The 23,473-nt window shown below is 36.2% G+C and overlaps 1 pseudogene; it reads right to left on the bottom strand.

Annotated features, from left to right (window-relative positions):
* Positions 1-240: 240 nt before the first annotated feature.
* LOC141630016 (cyclin-dependent kinase G-2-like) lies at positions 241-9,158 on the bottom strand (annotated as a pseudogene).
* Positions 9,159-23,473: the final 14,315 nt, after the last annotated feature.

Here is a 23,473-nt window from a genome sequence, read left to right as displayed (position 1 = left end):
ATGTCTTTGAGCTTGCACTGGAGTCAAAATATAGCAGAAATTCTCAGCAAAGCATCACTTCTTTATGTTGAAATATTTACATGTCAGTCTAGTCAAATTCGGCCATCAATGACCGCATAACAGGTAAAATTTGTTTAAGCACTTCCACTTTATCTGTAGAATGTTCAGAAAAAAAAAAGTGTAATGACAAGCAAAATTGGACAACTTATACAGTCACACATGCTGGCACGGATGTACTATGATTAAGGCATCAAACAGGCAGAACACTGAGTATGAAAAAAAATTTAACACGATAACATCATCACCTATATAAAAGGAAACATAGAGGAAGTTCCTCAATCCTAAATCACCATCGAACATGTTTTAACTCTTCTTCTACCAATGAAATATAAAAAGCCGCCTTAACATCGTGGAGAGAAAAGCAATAATCTATTCAAGGAGAAGCCAAGAATTCGAAGAAGCACTTCCCGTCGCCGGAACCACGCTGCCTACAACAAGATACAGCGATTACACCAGTGGCAAAAAAAAATCTAACAAGCAGTATCTTGATCACTGTTCCTGAGTCATATGTCAGCACATAAGGGCGAAAGGATCAACGCAAACACGAAAGAAGGTAGGCATTTGACGGTAACCAAGACTCAAATAATATACGATTATCATAGACAGTGCGTAGACCCTAACCTACCTGCCATCCAATGCACTAATTGGTCAAATAATATACGATAGCTCGGATAATTTGGCTTGGTTACCAACATCCAATGCACTAATTGAACGATAAACTTCTAAAAGCAATGAAAATGAAAAAATCAAAGCAAGAACAGTATATCAACAACTAATTTTAGTTTCCATGGTCGGATTGTAATCCATACCCTTCAAAACGCAGCTATCTGCATCAAGCAACCAAGTGAACTAGCCTTAGTAGCTCAAAAAACAGAGCCATAAAAGTTGTATATTTAGAATATCACTTATCCACAAACTTTCCCGAGTTTAAATTCACACATAGTTATTTAAGGGTTATTTCATAGGAATAATCCATCATATGCCCTCTCTTCTCATATTAATCTATCCTAACGTTTAACTGAGAATAATCTAATCTTTGACATCGTTTAACTTGTAGTAAACTAGTGGGAGGGCTACCTAGACAACCGGTATCCTTAATCATTGAAAACCCTTCTTATTGACAAAACAAAAACCAGAGCATTATTTTCCCCAAATCTTTTCAGTTTCTTAATCAATGAAAACCCTAGATTAATTTCCCCCAATTTGATTTCCTCTTTCAATTGTGGTGCGAATTGGTCAACAAATTAAGGTCCCTAATTCTCTCTGATTTCCCTAATTTATCAGTAAAAAAATATAAAATTTTGGAAGAAAAATCAAATAAAAATGGCGAAAATAGCAGTAGGATGTGAACAATGGTGGATTCATTAAATATACCCAAAAAAAGATTACAAAGTCACTACTTTCTTGTTCCCAATTATCAGATTGGATGCATTATTGGAAAAGGTGGTCAGATTGTTCAAACCAACGTGTTGAGATTGGTGCAATGGTGCTCAGATCCGCATTTTGGAAGATGATCATCTTCTTAAAGTTTCATCTTTTGAGTTGTTTCTTTTCACTTTGAAGAAGGGAAGAATAAACTAGAGAAAATTAAAGAAGAAAATAAAATGAAGAAACAAGAGAGAGAATGATGAGATGAAGAAGATGAAGAAATTAAATAGAAGAAATGAAGAAAACCAGGAAAATTAGAAGGAAATACGTGACCCATAAGATGACTTGTTTAGAAACCGTGAATATCAGTTTAAAAATGGGGTCGGTCTATTACAAGTTAAATGATGTCAAAGATTAGATTATTCTCAGTTAAACGTTAGGATAGATTAATATGAGAAGAGGGGGTATAAGTTGGATTATTCTCATGAAATAACCCGTTATTTAACTAAAAATTAAGGTTAAGCAGATAAGAGCCAAAAAAAGAGTCAGTCAGATACATCTAACAAGTAATCACAAATTATAGAGTAAGACGGCTCACACCGTGAGACTGTCCATTTCTGTAAGAAAAATATTCATTTATTGCTAATAAATGATTGTATGTTTACATTAGGGGACCGTCTCATAATGTGAGACCGTCGCACGCAATAATTACTGTGTGCAGAAAAATTGTAAACCCATAGCAACATGATAACCAACCTCAGAAACAAATGGCATTCCTACATACTCCATTTCATTGTAGCAAAAGATAGAAAATTGAACCTATAACAACAGATGCACTAGCATTGACAACATTAACAAGTAGCATGTAGCATCAGCTGCTCAAGTACAGCAGTAGCAATCTCTACACTTTCGGAAGGTAAACCATAAACATCTTGTATGACTGAAATGTAATAAAAAAATTCAATCAACTAGAATGAACCACAATCATATTTAGGCTTTTGTATGCCTGTTTGTGAGAAGTGTTGATGGATAATATATACAACGAACAAACCAACGATACCGCTTGAACCTAAGGATACAGCTTAATGGCTGTCTAAACCAAAACCAAATTGTCCATAGTTCCACACTACTTGTAATTGCATAATATCAAAAATCTGTGTGAAGACAAACTAAGGGGGCGTTTGGTTGGAGGTCTATAAGAAAGGGAAAGGGAAACAAAGTTATTGATTTCCTTTGTTGGTGTTTGTTTGACACAAACAAAGAGAATGAAACTCCCTTCCTTACCCCTCAATCCATCTAATTCCTTACCCCCCACCCGCCAAGGTATCAGATTTCATTACCCCTGTTACCCTTCAACCAGCTTATTTACCTACCACCACACTTGCGACTCCCACCACACCAGTCACCACCACCTTAAAAACCACCACCACCACCACCTTCAAAACCACCACCACAGCCGCCCCACATAAACCACCACCGCCACAACCACCATGACGCCACCACCACCATCATCACCACTACCACAGCCACCGCCACCACCACGACGCCATCGCCACCACCACCAAAACCACCATACATAAACCACCACCACAACCATCATGACACCACCACCACTATCACCACCACCACAGCCATCCTACTGCCACCGCCACCACCACGACGCCATCGCCATCACCACAACCACCCCACATAAACAACCAACGCCACAACCACCATGACGGCACCACCACCATCATCACCACCACAGCCAACCTACTGCCACCACCACCACAACCAACCTACTGCCACCACCGCCATCACCACCTCCACAACCACCTCACCTAAACCACTACCCGCACACCAAAACAAACCACAACCCACCACAATTCATTTTGATGATGTAACCAAACAACTAGTTAAGTTTTAGGTAATCCCTTACCTTTCCCCTTCTTACCCTTTCTTATTTCCTTTCCCTTTCCCTTTCTCTAACCAAACACCCCCTAAGGCCCCACTTAAACTCCATAGGTACTAGGTTAACATATTACCTCCTCTCTATTATGCCGTCAACAAAAAGCAAAGAACGTCCCCTCTGCTTTACACCGACCACCTCTTGCAAACACAATTTAGGAAATCAAAACATCAAAAATATACGCTGTGACAAATCCATGATGGTTTGGAATTGAAAACCAATTACAAAATTGTTTACAAAGTGTCAAATAGAGAAACTTTACATAGGCATGTTTCAAGTGGATCTGATATCTCTAAAAGGAAAAGCTGCTACGCCACACCTTGTGATGCAAGCAGAGTGAAGAAACATCCTATAAATCATCAAGCTGGATAACCGTATTTAGCCTGCACAAATTAGATAGGCAAAAGCAAAGAGTACAGTTCCCTCCTCCATTTTACAATACATGCCTGCTAAAAAAACAGCATGAATGATAATCACAAAAGCCAATTTTAGCCAAATTTGCAAGTTGTCTCCTCTCGGCTCTCACCTTATGCATGTCTATCTGCCAGTATAATTAGTCAAAGTACATGAAGATGTCGTTTATGCTTGGTTGTTAGCCAAACAAAGCCCCAGTCCCCAATTCAGGTTGCTGTAACTCCTTCCTTCTTTGCTCTTCCAGAGGATCTGGGCTTTTCAACATTCTACGCATGCGCCTACAGATGCAATATTCATTAACAGTAAGTCACAAACCTTGTGAGAAGTAGGCACGAACGAGACCAAAATCTATAGTCTAATGAACCGACACCACTGTGAAGATAAATGTGTTCCTGATTTAGACCAAAATAATCAATCCCATCCAATCTTAGATCAGATTAGCTCATTAGCCCAAAAACTAAGAAATATCTTTAAAATATAAGTTTATCAAAAATTAAGCTTAATTTTAAATTTTAAATAATACTCTCTCAGATAATCTGAAAGCTTCGATTTTCTTTCTTGGGCTAATTCACTAAAATCTTCCACTTTCCTTTTTAACAAAACTAATATCATTGTAAATGACCATACCCACCCCCATCCCACCACATAAGCAACCTCAATTCCCCAAACCACTGAAAACCTTCCTCACCCCAACCCAAAGTCCAAACTGTCGGAGAATACCCTCTACACCTCAAAAAAGGACCCTACCCCGGGAAACATAATCACCCCACCACTCAAGAACTTACACCGGACAATTGTGTTTTAAAGAGTGGATAGGGGGTTTCAGGGGTGTGTTTATTTTCACGGTGGAGGACGGGTAGGGTGGGCATCATTTTGGAAGGTTGAGGTAGGAATCTGTTTTCTGGTGGTATTATGCTAGGGTGAAGAAGGGTCATAGTAGGTTAGAGCTAGAGCGGTGATATATGGTGGTTGGGTAGAGGGGACAGATGGGTTGTGGCTAAGTGTAATAGTGTTTTTATATTGTGTTACTCACTTAGAAATGTGGAAGGTTTCAAAGAGTTAAGAGTAGATCCAGACAGGATGGTAGGGTACAGCCCATATTTCAGGTCTAGGCCAAAACTTGCTTAGTCCTAGAGAGAGGGTGACATTGACAAGGAAATATACAACTGTCAAGTGGGGCACCTGTCTTGTGCATGCTGAGCTGGAAACGTGGGCATGAATTCGTTATACGCTACAGTCAATAACAAAAAATGATTAAAAAGTTGCAAAACATAATAAGTGGCAAAAAGAACTGTTTTTAAAAGTACAGTGCCCACCTCTTCTCAGGGTCATAAGGCTCCGTTTGGCAGGACACTTCAGGTAGCTTATTTGAACAAAGTAGCTTATTTGACCAAAATTTCAGCTACCTGATATTTTTGCAATTGTTTGGCAAGTAGCTTATTTGGTCAAATAAGGTACCTGAAATGAAATGCTACCTCAGGTAGCATTTGAGAAATCAGGTACCTGAAATGACTTATTTTCCATTTTTTACCCCTTTATTCTATAATATTAAATATTTTTCATATTCTTTTACGTCATTTTACCAAAATCAGCTACCTTTTCAGCTAGTTTGTCAAACACATTTTTATATAATCAGTTACCTTATCAGCTCCTAATTTTCAGCTACCTTATCAGTTACCTTTTCAGGTTTCAGTTAGTTTTTCAGTTTTCAGCTACCTTTTCAGGTTTACCTTTTCAAGTAGTTTTGCCAAACAGAGCCTAAGTAAGAAGCCTGTTCAACAAGTCAAATCCAGCATCCGAAAGAACTGGAGATCCAGTAAACGATGCAGCTGGAAATTTTTTGCGCAACTGGTTGTACCTGAAAAGCATATTGAAATAGTTAATCATTACAAAACTATGTGCCCTTGTGACTGAGACAGTACCAATTAGACCAGAAAGCCAGACCAGAATCAACCAAAGCTGGAAGCCTGGGAAAAGAGTGTAGGGAGTAAGAAAACCTTGATTCAAACATATATGAAGAACAAGTTATGAAAGTTATGAAAGACTTGCTGGTGCTTAACAAAATTGACCTTCACTCCGGGCAGCTTTTTGATACCAGGCCAAATAGTCTCATTTGGTGTTCCAAGAATCTTGAATATTTGCATTTGTTTTTAAAAAATAGGAAATCAGTATAAACACCTAAGCACCGTACAAACAACAAAAACGCTGGAAAATTAAACAGTCTACCCCATCTGCAAAATGGCAGGAAATTCTAATACACTGAAGTACCTTATCAAGCTGATCGAATTCTCTTTTTCCGTTAAATAGTGGCTCCTTGGACAAAAGCTCTGCCATAATGCAACCTAGCGACCACATATCAATGGCTGGAGAATACTCTTTTGCCCCCATCAGCAGCTCTGGTGCCCTGGAAAGAACCAAGGATGAACTAATCAGATCCTTATCTCCAAGTATACACAGCTAAACAAATCTTATGAAAACAACTTACCAACTTTGAAAAATGTAAACGACAATCACAATATAGAACTCCAAATGTCCACAAACACTAGAATTTAACAGAATGCATGCATATTAAATTAAAAAAAAATGGAAGCAACAACAGAACAACAGCTAGTGGTCCTACAAGTACATTGTGAAATAGCACTTGGAAGTTGGAGCAACAAAGGGGTGAGTGGATGACAAGTTAACCGCAAACGAAACCATTCCAGATTGGGGTGCAGAGTGTAGACATGTAGTTATTAAATAACAATGCTTAGAAGGACAATGAAAACCCAGCTGTTGAGCACGTAGGACAATCACAGGCATAAAAACAGTAAAAGCACGATAAAAAAAAAATACAAACACATCGACTTCCTACTGAGGCAGACAAAAACTCCCTAGTGACACATAACAACGGTACAATAAAGCAAAAGAACCAAACAGAAACGTCAGCTAACTTATTATAAAGAAAATGAGAGCACAAATTGCTACTCAATCATTAAAGAGAGCACATACTGGGATTAAAGAAGAGCTCAGTTCCTCACCTGTACCAAAGTGTAACCACCAAATGAGTATATGGTTTCAATGGACTCCCATATTGACGAGCCAGCCCGAAGTCACAAATTTTCGCCTCACCCTGATTGTTCAGTAGAAAATTTGACGTCTTTAGATCACGACTGTGTTACCCTGACACGTGTCGAGTGTCGGATACGGCTATTTTATGCGAATTTTTCAATTTTTTGGTCTAATGTAAAGTGTCTAAGTGTTGTGTTGGTATCGGACAAGTAGGTGTCGGATACACGACACGGCAGCTAAGTGAAGTGTCGGAGTAACATAGGATCACGATGAAGCACCCAATTATCATGAAGATACTTGATGCCATCTAACAGCTGAAGCATCAGGCACTTAACTTCACTCTGGCTATATGGTTGCTGCATTGACTCCATGAGGCCTTTAAGATCATGCTCCATGTACTCCATCACCATAAAGATGCTGTCAAGGTTACGTCCAACCACAACCTCCTTAACATCCACAATAGATGGATGGTGTAGTGACAAAAGGATGTTCATCTCCCTGGGAGTAGTCAATGGGAATCCCTCCCTAGTCCCTCTCCTCCATCTTTACCTTTTTCAATGCTAAAATTTCTCCCGTCTTCTTATCTCTAGCTCTGTACACAACACCATAAGTACCCTCGTCTATCTTGTTGAGCCTTTCAAACTCGTCCACGCTCCTACAACCCTGAAGCATATTTACTGTTCTTTTAGGGGGAGCTGGAGGTTCAGGTATTCTAAGAGAATCATCTTCGTTTTCTGAGACTGTTTCTCTAGAACTAAGACTATGGTCAGTGTCATTGTATTTATCATCAACATCCATATAATCCTCCCCATTCTGCTCGTTTCGGATACCACGATCTCCGCTAGAAGGTCTACTTAGTATGCTGCCATCAGAATAAGATGATCTTCCCTTAGTTCCATTCAAAATTTCTCGTGCACCCTCACCATGTTCCGGACTAGATGACCTCTTGCTTCTCCTAGTGCCCAAACGCTCAGAAGAGGGAGTTTTCCTACTTTAATTCTGCCTGACTGCATCATCAGATATCTCGCCTTTATCAGCAGGCGAGGTTGCGTCACCTGCCCACCTTGAAGCTGATATATGCCTAGTAGAAATGTAATCCTCGTCATCCAAACGGACAGCCTCGTCATGATTACCCCACCGTCCACCCTGAGAAGGTGAATCAGGCTCATCTGCAAGAAACTCCACTACATTATAATTATCTACATGAGCATCTTCCATAGGAACTTCAACAGGTGGATTCACAGGACCATCCTCGGCTTTGTTACTTTTAATGGGGGACATTTCATTGTTCTTAGGCGGCACAACATTTGATGAAGTTTGGTCCAATTTGCAAACTAACGGTCAACGGTTTTGAGAGAAATGAGTGATAGTCAGCACAGACCGATTTCTCAGTGTATCTTTCATCCCCTTATCATCTCTATCCCAAACTATAGGAGAGGACTTTCTTTTCTTTACAGCAGGTGGAGGCAACTTGGCATTAACAACCGTCTCCACCACCTCAATTTGTTTACTCCGTGATTTCAGCTGAGTAGCATCATCGGACCCACTCTCACCCGAAAGCTTGCCAGGCTCACGGTCCAAAATCCTATCAACTAAGCCACCTCTCCTAGGATCCTCACCTACCCTAACCCCATTACCGACAGAACCACGCCTGGACAACAAAGAGTGATAACCACCACCATTATCAAGCTCCCTTTCCTTAGCATCCCTCGGTCTAACCCGCCCTCTACCACCATTACCCCTCACATCGTGATCCTTAACATGCCTACCATTCCTAAACCTATTGAATTCCTCCCTAGGGTAATCATACTACGTCCTCGACACCTCATAGTCAGCATTATGATTTTTAAATTCAGCATCATAATCCGGCCCATACCTTCCAACTGCCATTAGACTACTTCTCCTTATATTGTTCAATCAATAAAAAACCCTAATTGAACGATAATTCAACAATAACAATAACAAAAAGATGGAGGGATCAAATTCAACTACTGAACAAAACGAAAAGGGGCAATAAAGAGCTTGAAAGAGGCGAAGTGATTACTCCAGAACTGTAATTTATAACTCCTTAAGTGAGAGTAGAAACCCTACCCTGGAAATTGAAAATAGGGCATACCATAAATAGAAACCCTAGAAATTGAATAAGGAGAAGCAAGGCGATGATAGAGATTGCGGCAGCGGAGGTGGCGGCGGCAGCGGCGGCTCTCGGAGTTGATGAAAGGATGAAAAATGGCGAAGTATGGAGTAGTTGTTTTGAAAGGAATAAATGTCGCGGACGGTGACACCGCGGTTTTTGTTCTGTTAACCCCGTGTGTGCTTTATATACTGCACTTTCCAATTTCTTGTATATCCAATTTCTTTTAGGTGAGTAAACAAAGGGAAAAAGTATTCCATTTTAAAAGCGCAAAATTAGTAATTGAGCCCACTATTTTGTCTAATTGTGAAATTAAATTCTTAAGTTTAGATTATAGTGATTAGGCCTCATAAGTTATATGAAAGGTGAAATTAAACCCCTTACCTAAAATCTTATGAGAAATTCAATCAATCAATATATCAATATATATATATAAAAGAGGCTTTTTTCAGGCATTTTGAGAGACTCCAATTTTTCTAAAACACTTAAAATAAAATATACATAAATAATAAAAATCACTAAATAAAAAATCAAAGGATAAAATTTGTGCAAATTAAAGGATAAAATTTGTGCAAAAATATATAGTATAATATCATATTAGTATATATGAATCTTAGTGGGACTTAAACTCAGAAAAAGTAATAATATATGATTAATACTTATACCCCGTATATATATACCCTCCATCTACTCATCTTCAAGAAAAAATGGCATACATGGTTTGGAACGTGATGTTTCTTTTTTTGAGTTATGATCTTTTATGAAATATATTTTTGTCATTTAGATAGTGTGTCTCTCATTATGGTTGAGCATTATTATAAATTATTCATTTATAATTTTGATTGCTTTACTAAGATGGTTGAATTCTTTTTTTTTTTTACAGGAAGCAATGACGACAATTCAATAACAGTTCGTCCTCTTTTATTGACGTAAGACCATCAAAGTAAGAAAATCGGTCATCTGAAAACAGTTTCAAACAGTTGGGTAAGGTTGTGTAAATGTCAACCCTCTTTCCACACCAAAGCCTTTGTATTAGAGTTAAATAGTTAATGTAGTTGTTTGTTTGTTTGTTTAATTATCATTCAAAATTAAGAATTAGAACCGGTAACCGAAATCGAGCATACATACGACGATCTTCATGCGTGAATAGCCGGGAGGAAAGATCGGGACGAGCGGGCAGAATGGATGAGCGAAGAGTAGGAAATATCCCGAGTCTCATGTAAGATCGAGGGACGGAAGACTGCAAATTTGATTGGTGATGAATATGAGGATGAATTGGGGAGTAAACTATAGTATAAAGGTTAAATATTGGCATGCTGTGGAATTCATTGTTATTTGTCATTTCTCTCGCAACGTTTATGACTTAGTTTTATGAACAACAAGGCTTGAGTTTGTAGCTTCTGGTCGCTTGAATAGAAATCATTTGTTTGGAATTATGTGTGCGATGGACGGTTTTATTTCTAAGATGTATTTTTAACACTATTTACTTAAATTAGTCTTATTTTTTTAATAGGAAGGAAGCATGACATCAAGACATGGGAATATATTGGAGCCAATTTTAAACGTATTGGAGCCAATTTTAAACGTTTATCATATCCAATTATCCAAAGCATGGGCGGATCCACAGTCAGCCATGTTATAGCAATTTGTTTGCGATGCATGGGAGTATATGCAATTTTTCTTCCATTTGTATATTATATATACGTTTACTATGAGACCGTCTCACATGAAGAATTCTAATCATTGTTATTTTCGTTATTTAATGTAGATGGGAGGTAGTAGTTACTTATTTGTCTGCAAGGTTAGTGTAACACATTATTAGTACAAATTATTTTAGTATCCGTGCAACGCACGGGCACAAAATAATAATATTAGTCTTAGAAAAAATTAGAAAAAAAATAGAATTTGTAAATATTAATCTTAATCTAAAAAGATAAGTACCATATTAATAAATACCAAAAATAAATCTTAACTTTAAAAGATAACATAAAAGATAATATATTAATGTATATATTAAGTTACCAGTATATCCATAGTAGTCAATATAAATATGAAATCTTCATATGTTCTTATAATCAAATATATTCACAAATTCAAGGATCCCAGATCTTTGATTTTATATATATATTTTTTTTTATATATAATATGCTCTTTATGTTTTATTTTATTTTTATTCTCAATGTTTGATTTGTAACTATAATAAATAGCAATTAGGATCCTCTTCATTTCCTTTCTCTCCATTTCCTCTCACAAACCCATTTAATAATATTATCTTCTCCATACTCTATTAATCTTTTATTTCTATGCATAAATCGTGAACCGTTCGATGTTGATAGAATTCAATCTCGTCCGTTGATAGGAAATGGACTCTCCATTTCTTTTTAGGAAATGGAGAGGATTTTTACTCAATAAATAGGGTATGGTTTCCATTCAAAACCATCGATTCTAAGACATAGCAGTCAATTTCCAGCCACCTCATTGCCAAAGTAAACCTAATGCGCACACACAACTGAAAGCACCTTAGATTCCTTTTCTGAATCAAACCCTAAAACACATCCTCATCATATAAATTACTCAAGTTCCCGTTCAAAATAATTGACAAAATTAGCATGAATAGCAACGAACACGATTATCTGAGACAAAACTGAAATTCGTGCTTTCTCAACAGGAGATGATTGTATAAGTTCTTCACTAATTGCATTTTTTTACACGGGTGAAGTTTGACATATAGGAATCCTTATCATATTATAATTCACATATTCTAATTTATAACGGGTATATCCATCACAAACTTGCGACGGGTCAAGTACTACTCATGTGTTTAGTTAAGACAAAACATCGTCACAATTGAGACTTGCCGATTATAATTAGGGCACAACCTATATAAATTAAAGCCACATACTGACAAAAACGATCATATATACAAATTAAAGCCACATACTAACAAACACGATCATACATATCTAAGATGACAATAAAGATTTCATAATATGCCAATGAAGACCGTATAATACGGAGCAGTATATAACACAATCGTACAAAAGACTAATTGAAATTAGAGAGACTAACTGAAATTAATTCACAATGTCGACTACACTTATTTTCAAAGTCATTAATTACTTTACGATAGCAAATTTTACCGTTCTCGCATTCAAGAACTTACCTATTCTACCACTTCAGTTCAAAATAAAACATTATTTAGAAACCGTGCAACGCACGGGCACAAAATCTAGTATATCATATATAAAAAGTGAAATTGATTATATTTTTACAAAATATACAATCAAAATTCAAGAAAAAAAATTAACAAATAAAATCATAATCTAAAATGAATTAACATCAATTAGAGGAGATTTTAAATTATTTTGTAACAAAAAATATTTAAATTTTATAAAACAACTAAATATTTTTCCTAAAATTATTAATAATTCTTTAAAAAATATACAGTATGTAATTTTTTTTTTAGAAAAAAAAACTGAATACTCTAAAAATATATGTGCCTGATTTTAATTGTCTAAAGTTTTCTTGAGTAACAAAGAAATTTTTTAATAAAAAAACGTTTTTTTTCTCAAAAAATAAAAAAATAAAATAAATTTTTTCATTTTTTTCAGAATTTAAAAACATAATTTTATTTACATTTAAAAAATCCGATATTTTTTTTCAAATAAAACATAACTAATTTCAATTTTTACAGTATGAGAAAATGAATTTCTCATGAGATTTTGATATGGGATTTAATTTCACATTTTGCAAAAGTTAAGGGCCTAATTACTCCAATTTAAATTTAAGGGGTTGAATCTCACAATTAGACTAAGTTAAGGGGCTAATTTACTACTTTTGCGATTTTAAAAGGGGTGTATTTTTTTTTACATACGGATTTTACTCCTTTTTATATATATATAAATATTTTTGCAATTTTATCTCACTTTTTTTCATTCCCTCGCCAATTGATTTTTTTTCTTCATCTCCTCATCTCCCTTCATCACCACCACCAGAGGCGGATTTCTCTTATGCTGGGCTTGGGCCCGGCCCACCCTAAGCTTCTGCGCAAATACCACAAGAAGTGCTAGTTTCCTTGAAAGCCCACAAAAGTAAAGAAACAATAATAAACTCGGTAAATGTTCAAGAATTAAATGAAAGAATCCTTGGCTGACCAACTATTTCTTATTCCACGTGTGCTCTCAAGATTTTACTCCGTATGATTACTGATTAATGTTGTCATTTAACTCCGTATATGGCACACAACCAATATTATTAGGGGAATGATAATGTGTTGGGAAATAAGCTCCAATCTCCCACGCGCAACGGAAGCACCGATCGATATATAATGTAAAAGTAAAAATAAACCGCAAGCTAATAATAAGTTGAGACGAGATTTAGGGTCAATACCCAGGGGAAAACCCTCCAAGACGGAGGTAAAACCCACCAGCCGAAAAGACTGAATCCACTATAAAATAGTGCCACTATAAAGATAGTGCCAGTACAACGTAACCGGTACCAAATTACAAACCGAATTTGGACCCGACAATAATTTAGGAATACAAACTAGTACCCTCTAGACCCTCCAGTATAATTGGAAATCACCACCAATTATACCCCTAGAGTAACCCTCTAAATTATTGTAAGAGAAGACCCGTTATACTGCCTCACACACTCAAACCCGGTTGAACCGTTACCCGAATCACAATCCCTTGTTTATTTGTGTGAGTACCTTACAAATACCGTAAGGTCTGCCTTATACTCCACCAAATTCCAGTGAAGTATAATACCAAGAAGACACTTACAATTTCTATGTAGAGTGCTCCTTGTTCCTTCCCTCTCTCTGCCAAATCCCAAGTGAAATGGATCCTTTATATAGGCAAGCCATGCACTATTTTGTCAGAGAAAAAACACCATGCACGTTGCTTATTTCTAAGTCCAACAAAGCATGCTACAAATTTGTCAACAAAAGCAACCACCTAACACATGCACTATCCCATGTTTTCTCCATGATAAACTATTGCTTTGTTGACAAATTCACCAAGATTCATTGGGCGGGACCCAACAAATCTCCCCCTCCCGCCCAAGGGAGTTACCGAGGAATTAACCATTGACCGATTTGAAATACCAGCTGCACACCCGAGTTAGTATCCGGTCCTCACCCTAACTCACAACCACGGTCAATGCACCGTGTACAGCCGCAACCGAGTCACCGCGTCAAATGACTCTGGAGAGGGACCTCCACCCCTCCACCTTTTCACCAGCAGGAATTTTACCCTTGCCCCCGTCTGCAACCTGGAAACAATTTACCTTCGCCACCTCTACCGCAAAAGTAACACGTCGACGTCTTTTCTTTTCCCAGTCACCTTTTGAAGTCTTCACCGCCAGACGGTACAAACCACGATGCAACTCCCCCTTCATGAGGACCATACTACCCTTAGTCACCTTCACCACTCCCCCATGAGTTTTAGACTCATAACCTTGGGAGTCCAACTGACTAAGTGAGATTAGATTCCGCCGCAACTCTGGAACATAAGCTACCTTGTCCAAAGTATGCACCGCCCCACTAGATGTTTTGATTGTTACCACCCCAACACCAAGAACATCCACTGTTGAATTATTGGCCAACTTCAACTTCCCGGGCATGCCTTCTTGGAGCACAACAAAACTCTCTTTCTGGGTACAAACGTGATTGACACAACCAGAATCTAACACCCATTCTTCCTTGGAAGATACACCGCACTTATCCGTGACCGCAAGTAAGTCACACTCTTCGGTAAGGAAACAATCACTACTCCCTTCACCGGCAGCCAAGTTGGCGTCGCCATTGTTATCCGGCACATCTTTCCTAGGACAGTTCCGCCTAATGTGCCCAATTTCACCACACTTGTAACACTTTACTCCATCATTCCGAGAAGTGTTCCTGGATCGAGACCTGCCATGCTTCGATCCATAATCCCTGTTAGACGATCGTCCTCTCCCATCCCGAGCAACCATCACTGAGATGTCACTTCGCATTCCATCCTTGTCCTTCTTCCTCGCATCAAAGGACAACAATGCCGCCTGTGCTTCCTCCATGGTAATGGTATCCTTTCCGCACAGAATCGTATCCACATACGTCTCGTATGTATCCGGGAGAGAGTTGAGGAGTAACAACGCTTTATCCTCCTCCTCAACCTTAACATCGATCTTCTTCAACTCATCTAACAGTCCATTGAACAAATTGACATGTCCAATGAGATTTTCCGCCTCGTCCATCCGCAACCGATATAACCGTCGCTTTAGCAACAACTTATTGGTCAAGCTTTTCGCCATGTAAAGCTTTTCCAATTTTTCCCATATCGTCGATGGAGAGTCATCGTCAAGAACACAGTTGATGACGGAATCCGAGATGCACAACCTGATGGTACTAGCACACTTAGTACACACCTCCTCCCAGTCGGCATCACTCAACTTTTCCGGCTTGCCTTTATCTCCTTTCAAGGCTTTAGCCAAGCCAAGATGTACCAGGAGATCCTTCATCCTCCTCTCGCGAGGGTGAAACTACTTTTACCATCAAATTTTGGTACTCCAAACCGAGACCCCATATTTGACATCCCTACCGATCAAACCACCGGACCACTCGGACCGAGCCGAGTAGCTCGATACCACTTGTTGGGAAATAAGCTCCAATCTCCCACGCGCAACGGAAGCACCGATCGATATATAATGTAAAAGTAAAAATAAACCGCAAGCTAATAATAAGTTGAGACGAGATTTAGGGTCAATACCAGGGAAAACCCTCCAAGACGGAGGTAAAACCCACCAAAAAAAAGACCGAATCCACTATAAAATAGTGCCACTATAAAGATAGTGCCAGTACAACGTAACCGGTACCAAATTACAAACCGAATTTGGACCCGACAATAATTTAGGAATACAAACTAGTACCCTCTAGACCCTCCAGTATAATTGGAAATCACCACCAATTATACCCCTAGAGTAACCCTCTAAATTATTGTAAGAGAAGACCTGATTATCTTGCCTCACACACTCAAACCCGGTTGAACCGTTACCCGAATCACAATCCCTTGTTTATTTGTGTGAGTACCTTACAAATACCGTAAGGTCTGCCTTATACTCCACCAAATTCCAGTGAAGTATAATACCAAGAAGACACTTACAATTTCTATGTAGAGTGCTCCTTGTTCCTTCCCTCTCTCTGCCAAATCCCAAGTGAAATGGATCCTTTATATAGGCAAGCCATGCACTATTTTGTCAGAGAAAAAACACCATGCACGTTGCTTATTTCTAAGTCCAACAAAGCATGCTACAAATTTGTCAACAAAAGCAACCACCTAACACATGCACTATCCCATGTTTTCTCCATGATAAACTATTGCTTTGTTGACAAATTCACCAAGATTCATTGGGCGGGACCCAACATAATGTCACTATCATTTTCTTTAATGCCATTCATAATTCTGAAAGGGTGAATACTAACGTAGCTTTACCTTGTATTTGGGTGACGTTAAAGAAAATGGTAGTGGTGTTATATGTTTCCTATTATTAGGTTTAATAAACTGCGGAGTAGTATACAAATTTTTGTGTAAGGTTGTTTTAAAAAAATAAAAATAATTTAATCAAGTCATAATTATGACGGATGCGTTTTACATAATAAAAATCTAAAATTGTCTTACCTAAGAATAACTTAAATTTATGAAATGTAATGAATAATTTTCCATTTTAAATAGTATTCTTCCTAACTTTCAAAATGAAAGTCACCACATAGTGGTTATTTTATATGGAACACTTTCCGATTAACTAAATTTCACTTTAAATATCGATATAATCTTGAATTATCCAATTTGTGGGGTTATTTTGACGACGTTAATCATACGTTCATTGATACTAAGGAAACTTAAAATTAATTTGAATTTTTTTGTTTGTAAGTTATTTCATGACTATATATGCAGTTCTATACATAAATTTAACCTATGATTGAAGTAGGTGAGCTATTTAATAAGTTTAGTGAGCATTATTCACTTATAAAGGAAATTCATTCTTATAACATTAAATTATATTTTCTTCCGATGAAAATTCTACCTTGTCTTATGAGTATAGGACTTGAAAATATTTCGGAACTATGTTACAGTTTAATTGGCCCACCTTAAAATTTTGTTGAAGATCCGCCACTGACCACCACCACCTTCGTTCAACACTCCTTGCTCTGTCAGTCCAGTCATCAACGGACCTCATTCCGGCCGACCCCTTGCTCTGTCAATGTTAGCAATACACGTAACTCTTGCCCGGCTCAAAACAAAATCGGATGCTATGCATTTTACGCCAAAAATAAAAATTAAACCGCAATAAAAACAAGCCCAAATTCCACCACTATAAAAACTGGGACATGCAATCTACAGACTTTTAACCATGCTGGCCAATGGCCATTATCAACAAAATGAATTCTTGGCAGAGATTGCGAGTCCTATTCATAAAGAAGACTTTTTTGTATTTTTGATTTCACGAATTTTCTATGGAATTAATCAAGGAGCATTCTTTTTTGATAACAAGCTTTTTCAGCTAATTTTTTTAAAAACTTGCTCCATTCTTCTGTTAAAATTTATATACTCTTTGTTTTTTTAATAGAAGTCTAATTTCATCAATATTTTAATGCTTGTAAACGAATTAACATGAGTGATTATGTAACGATCGAAGGTATTATAATCCATTGATTAAGTTTATAGAGTAAGTAAATTCAATTTTGGGAAAATAGGTATATGTAAGAGTTAATTTGATTAGGTTTAGGAAAAGGGTTATGATATGAAAAGTTTATGAAAAAATATATGTGAGAGTTAGGTCAGGTCATATAGGGTCAACCTACCCTTTCGGGTTGAGTCGGGTTCGGGTCAGGTCGGGTCATTATCGATCGGGTTGGGTTGCTTTATCGCATTAGCTCAAATTTTGACAATTATTTGGTTTAAATACTTCATTATTAGGTCAAACATTTCAATCTAAAACTCGATCACTTCCATTTTTATTAATATTGAGCTTAATAATTGTCGGGTCATCAATTTAATTTCGTCAATCTCGTGTCGGGTCGGGTCACTAATCATCGGGTCATGTCGGGTTATGGGTCGTCATCAAGTCAAGTCGGTCGGTTTCAGTTTGCAAAAATTTCGAGTTTTATCGGATCGAGTTTGCTCGGATTCAGGTCAAAACAGATTTACCGGCTCTAAATCTTGTAACACCCGCGAATTTCTCATTTTGACATTTATAATTTATTTAACCGTTTAATTACTTTATTTTATATTTTTGAATTATTTAATTAAATTAAATTTATTTTAAACAAGATTTTTATAAAAGTAATATTTTAAAGCTTAATTTATATAAAAATACGTATTTTAGTAGGATATAATAATAATAATATTAATAATAATAAAGTTCCGTCTTAAATTATAGTAGGTTTACGACGAAATTCCGTCTAGCATAGACCGTCACATTTCCACTTGTGAGACTAATCTTTTCTCGACCAATCTCGTATCAACAACACATATCTAGCTACCTCTATTACCACTCACTAAAACATTAATAACTGTTTCACACACACTCGCCCTTTTGCCCAATCCCAACTCGTTTTCCTTTTTAATCCCCCCCTTCCTTTTTGGAAAATTCCTGTTAAAACAGCCAAAACTTTGCAGCATCAAAACGAGACCAAGACGCCATTGGCCGAGCTACAAACCAAGATTTCGTCTTCATTTCTTCACCATTCCTCTTAATTTTTGTACCATTCTCTTCCTCTTTCCTTCCTCCTTCTTTCAAGGTAATAAAGTCCCATTTTTGTGATGGTTTTGAATTTCGCCGTCTTATAAAAGTTTCGGTTTTTACCTCAATCCTTTCGTTTTCTTGCTCCTTGATGAAGGTTTCAAAGACCCGGTGGAAGACTCAAGCTTTGAGGACCGTTTATTCGAAGAATAAGGAGCGTTTAAGGTAACGGTGATAGGTTACTCGACAAAATGTCGAGAAACTCGCCCTTCCTACTCGGTTTTTAACTTGTTTATCGTAAAGTTTAAGCCTTTACGCACCAGTACAAAAAAACCCTATCGCGACGCTGATATAGTGGCGGTTCTAATAGAAATCGACACAAAAAGTAAATAAGAAACTATTGACGGCGGTTTTAATTAAGAAACGACGCTATAAAAGAAATTATTTGTGGCGGTTTTATTTAAAAACCGCCGCTATAGGGCTTTTGTGGCGGTTTAATTTACAACCGACGTGAAAAATAGTGTGACGGTTTTATTTTAAAACCGTCGCTATAATGCTTTTGTGGCAGTCCTATTTAAAACCGATTTATATCAAACTTGTACTAACTTGGCGCTTAAAATGACAACACCCGCATATCTCTTATTCTCTATCACTCGGTTACTCCCCACTCTAACCTAACTCTTCTCTCACTGTTGTTCTGCTCCACCACCACCAACGCTACATATGAAAGAAGGGGGACTGCTCGTCGCCATGGCCGACCTCCATTATTCACCGGTTCTTCTTCTTCTCTTCCTTTCGCTATTACCCCTTTTTTTAAGATCTAGGGTTTCAACTCAAACTTCTATTACTATTACTATTACTATTACTATTACTATTACTATTACTATTACTATTACTATTACTATTACTATTATTATTATTATCAATATTATTAATATTAATAATAATAATATGATTTGGGATCATATGAGAACAACCCTTTAGGTGAGAACGGTGAGAACACTTTTCAACCATTAGATTTAACTCCACTAAATCTAATCTAAGGGTTGTGATTAACTCTATTATACAACCACCTATACAACCCAATCCATTGACCGACATTGACCGCCGGAAAAGTCAACGCCACCGGTCAATGGCAGTCAACAACGGTGGTTTGGCCGCCGGTCAAGGAAGGTCAACGCCCGGACAAATTCAGTAACCCGTCGGAAAATTCAACGCCACCGGTCAATGGAGGTCAACGACCAGACAAATTCAGTCAACGATCAATGGTGGTCGGTCAACGGTGGTGGCTGGCAGTGACTGGCGGTGGCCGACGGTGGTTAGCGGCCAGTAGTCAAAGATGATAAACCACTTAGTGAAACTTCAAAAAGGTTATTAGTGAGGCTTGATCCCATAACCTCTTGGTTGAGATGCTCTTGCTATTACCACTGTGCCACAAGCATCTTATTGCTATTTTTCTATCTCTTTTGATATATGTGTATATGTTAAGACCTGGGTTAAAATAATATGTACCTATAATAATTATTAAATGTACTTCTAACTTATATATAATGTACATTCAGTATAAAATCAATGTAATGCTTAGTTAGTTAAATATATTTGATAAAGATTGAACAAAATATCGTATGTACTTATAATAATTTGTACTTATTATTTACATAATTATTATAAAATTTACATTTGTTATAGGTTATAATATTTTAATGAAAAATGTACGTACAATAAATTTATGCCGAAGGTACATTTTATTTTCATTGGAGGTACATAATATATTCTTATATGACATGTCATGTATATTTCAATTATCTATTAAATTCATATCATTAATTCGTTAGGTTCATCATATATATATATATATATATATATATATATATATATATATATATATATATATATATATATATATAGTGATAAGATCATTTGAGTCCATGTCTTACACTTGAGTCCATAAGTCCTCCTTATAGCCATTGGATGAGGAAGATGGAGGGTTGAGATTGGAAGCAAAAAAAGGATGGTTAATGTCTAATTAAACACTTCCCCTCTCTACTTTACTAATCCATACTAATTAAATTTTAATCCACTATATAAGATTTATTTTTCCACCAACTTCTCTCTCATTCACACAATTCATTTCCCTACTCCCTCTCTAAAACCCAAATTAATTCAAAACACAAATAAATACTCTCATCCTAACCAAAAAAAATCAAATTATTTCATACACTACCACCCCACTCCACCCACCACACCGCCGCACACCCCACAGCAACCACCGCCTCCCGCCACACCACCACACAACCACAACCCACACTCCCCACACAGCCGCACACCCCACACCCCACATCCACCACACCGCCGCACACCCCCACACCCCACAGCCACCACCGCACACACGACCACCACCTCCTCTCCTTCCTTCCCCACACAGCCGCACACCCCACACCCCACCGCGACAACAACACCACCATCACACGTCCACCACCGCACACACAAACAACCACGACCTCCTTCCTCCACCGTCCTCCCCTTCTCTTTTTTCCAGATCTGCCGCCGTCTTCTTTTTTTTTTTTTTTTTTTTTTTTTTTTCTTCTTCTTTCTTCAATCTCACGGTTGTTTTGCAGTGAGTTTGTTTTTTTTGTTTTGTTTTTTCTTCAATCTCACGGTCTTTTTTTTTGCTTTTGACTTTTTCTTCTTCTTTCTTCTTTTTTTTTTTCTTCTTTCTTCAATCTCACGGTCTTTTTTTTTGCTTTTGACTTTTTCTTTTCTTTTTTCTTTTTTAGATCTACTTTTTAGAGGTGGGGTTCTCTTTTTTTGCTTTTGTGTTTGTTTATGGGTGTGGAACAGTGGACGTGTGGTTGCCTTTTTTTTTTTTTTTTTTTTTTTTTTTTTTTTTTAATTTCTTATCTATTTTTGTAAAAAAGAATGGTGGTGGTTATTGTTGTAAAATATGATCCAAATATCATTTTTTTAAACACGAGATGAGGGAGGAGGACTTATATCATTTTTTTGGTATATTTTAGTTGTAAGTTTTTAAAAAGAATTTTGATTTTAATATTAAATCTACTAAATATGAAATATTTTCTTTATATTTTTTTTCTTAGTTCTTATTTTTATTTTGTGAGATATTTTTATTTTAGTTTTAGATGTACAAAATAGATCTAAGATTATTTGTTGATTTTAATCTTAGATATATTTAAAATATAGTTTAATTTTTTATTAAAATTACACATTCTTTTGCTAGAATAACACTTTTTTCGGCTAGAATAACACTTTTTCCTGCTAGAATAACACTTTTTTCGACTAAAATTACACTTTTTCTGCTAAAATTACATTTTTTGTTGTTGTTAGAATTACACGTTTTTCTGTTAAAATCACACTTTTCTCCATTAAAATTACACTTTTTTCTGTTAAAATTATACATTTTTTTTGCTAGAATAACACTTTTTTCGGCTAAAATTACACTTTTTGTTGTTAGAATTATACTTTTTTTTGCTAGAATAACACTTTGTTCGGCTAAAATTACACTTTTTTGTTGTTAGAATTACACTTTTTTCTGTTAAAATTACACTTTTTTTTGCTAGAAGAACACTTTTTTCGGCTAAAATTACACTTTTTGTTGTTAGAATTACACTTTTTGTTGTTAGAATACACTTTTTTGTTGTTAGAATTACACTTTTTTCTGTTAAAATTACACTTTTTTTGCTAGAATAACACTTTTTTCGGCTAAAATTGCACCTTTTGTTGTTAGAATTACACTTTTTGTTGTTAGAATTACACTTTTTTCTGTTAGAATTACATTTACCTCTATTGGACTAAAATTACACTCTTAATGGACTTGGTCATATTCTCATATTCTCATTGGACTAATGTTACACTCTAAATGGACTATGGACTGTGGACTGAAATTATACTTTTCTGGACTAAAATTACACTTTTCTGGACTAAAATTACATTCTCCTTGACTAAAAATAACAATCTCATTGGACTGAAATTACACTTACCTGGACTAAAATAACACTTTTTGTCATTAAAATAACACTCGTAAAATGCTAAATTACAATAACTTGTGATAAAATGACAAAAATTCAAAATATTATTCGTTAAAATCACTCGGAAAAGATTGAAGTTAAACTTGTAAAATGCTAAATTCTCGAAAATATTTCTTAAAATTACACTTTTTGCTGTTAGAATTACACTCGTAAAATTACAATTGTCTCGAAAAAAAAAACGAAAAAAACGAAACAGTCGAAAACTTGTCTCGAAAAAAAAAACGAAAAAAACCGAAACAGGAAAAATGTTAACAAAATTTTCATAAACTTTGAAGTATAAGACAAAATATGGTGTTAATTGTGTATGATAATGAATTAGTGAATGTATTATTAAAACTAGAGAGAGAAGTGAATTCATTAGTGTTAAGTGTGTTTTTTGCTTTCAATCTCAACCTTCCACCATGCATGATCCAAGGGTTGTGGGAGGGACTTATGGACTCAAAAAAAAAAAGGACTTAGAAGAACTTTGCTCTATATATATATATATATATATATATATATATATATATATATATATATATATGTAAGGTGTACATTGACCAAATGATATAGGTTTATCTTATAAAAACTATGGGTACATATCAAAGTATTTATTTTTATTTAAATTGTTTATCAATCACGTTTCAACAAATCATCAAGTACCTTTAATTTGTTTAGGAGGTACATTAAATATATCTACAATAGGTACATTTATTAACGATTATAGATTCATATCATGTTTATTTTAAT

Source organism: Silene latifolia, chromosome Y (genome assembly GCF_048544455.1).
Source record: "Silene latifolia isolate original U9 population chromosome Y, ASM4854445v1, whole genome shotgun sequence".
NCBI lineage: Eukaryota > Viridiplantae > Streptophyta > Magnoliopsida > Caryophyllales > Caryophyllaceae > Silene > Silene latifolia.
The sequence above is the reverse complement of the archived record's forward strand: the minus strand, read 5'-3'. Positions and strand labels throughout refer to the sequence as shown.